The sequence below is a fragment of the Solanum dulcamara genome, chromosome 5 (assembly GCF_947179165.1).
Source record: "Solanum dulcamara chromosome 5, daSolDulc1.2, whole genome shotgun sequence".
NCBI lineage: Eukaryota > Viridiplantae > Streptophyta > Magnoliopsida > Solanales > Solanaceae > Solanum > Solanum dulcamara.
In genome coordinates, this window is record NC_077241.1 from 49,243,771 (window position 1) to 49,245,013 (window position 1,243).

Consider the following 1,243-nt stretch of genomic DNA (forward strand, 5'->3'; position numbering starts at 1 on the left):
ACTTCCTTCATCTGATGTTAGGGCTCCACTATAGCTTTGGTCCTTAGTACTGGTTGTACCTTAAAGGTTTTGCTTCAAACCATCTTATACCTTCCCTTAATGTATTCGAATATAGCAGTTACATGGCTACTACTGACTTTGTTTATCGAGTAATCACCTGGTTTTACTCTTGGCATACTTGCATCAGTTGTTTTGCAAAGCTACATCCCCTATCTCGAAGGGTCTTATCATCTTTCACGGTGGAGTCACATATCCATAATACTTCTTTATACCAACAATTACATACAAGTCCAACGTATACATACATCCATATCATCTCATATAATAGCCGTATAGGGCTTCCCAGGGGGTTATCCATCCTAGTACTACTCTCGCTCAAGCACTCTTAACTTCGGAGTTCTGATGGGATCCGGTGCGTTAGTGCTGGTATGATCGCATCCATCCCTTGTGGGGTCTCGTTTGAAGTTTAAGCGTTCCTATTTACACATGATAGAGTCAGTTGATTTTCTCTTACGCTTGTATTTCTCTTGTCCACTTCCCCCCTTTAGGGTGTATCCATGTCATTGTCTGTTTATTTCTAACTTTCCAAATGCATAGGAGTCCTTTCTAACCTATTTAGTATACTACGTTATTTCCATATCTTTCTTTACATCCCCTATACTTTGGGTTACCCATGTACGAAACCTTAATAATATCATAAGGTGCTTAGAACCCTCAATTTACAGTACGAACTCCAATCTTAAACACTGGTATTCAAGTAATATTCTTAATGTAGCACTGTATTCAAAGCCACATTCCATTCATCCGGATCATTAATTAGCTCATGCTCATAATTAGTAAAAATTCTCCACTCGGGAGCACTTATACTTTGATGATCCATATTTCAAGCTTCGTCATAATACTAGCTTTATTCTAGTGGATACCACTTGAACTTTTATTCTGAACATTCCCTATAAATCTGTGAAAGTCTTTCTTGTTCATTCACTATTTGCCTTTCTATCTTCCACTTAACTTATTCTGCATTACACATTTCACTTTATCGGTATGCACTCACAGTCTAGTTTGTCACACTTGCTTTCACTTCTCTTACTTACTGTCACGACCCAACCCCGTAGGCCGCGACTGGGGTCCGACCTGGACCCCCCGTACATATATCTATTAGCTGAGGTCACATTGAATCGTAAATAAGACAATATCATGTAACAGAGCCCCACTGGCGATAACATTTTCATAAACTGTAGCC

The 1,243-nt window shown here is 39.3% G+C and overlaps 1 pseudogene; it reads right to left on the reverse strand.

The window, feature by feature from the left end:
- Positions 1–322: 322 nt before the first annotated feature.
- On the reverse strand, positions 323–440 carry LOC129890905 (5S ribosomal RNA; annotated as a pseudogene).
- Positions 441–1,243: the final 803 nt, after the last annotated feature.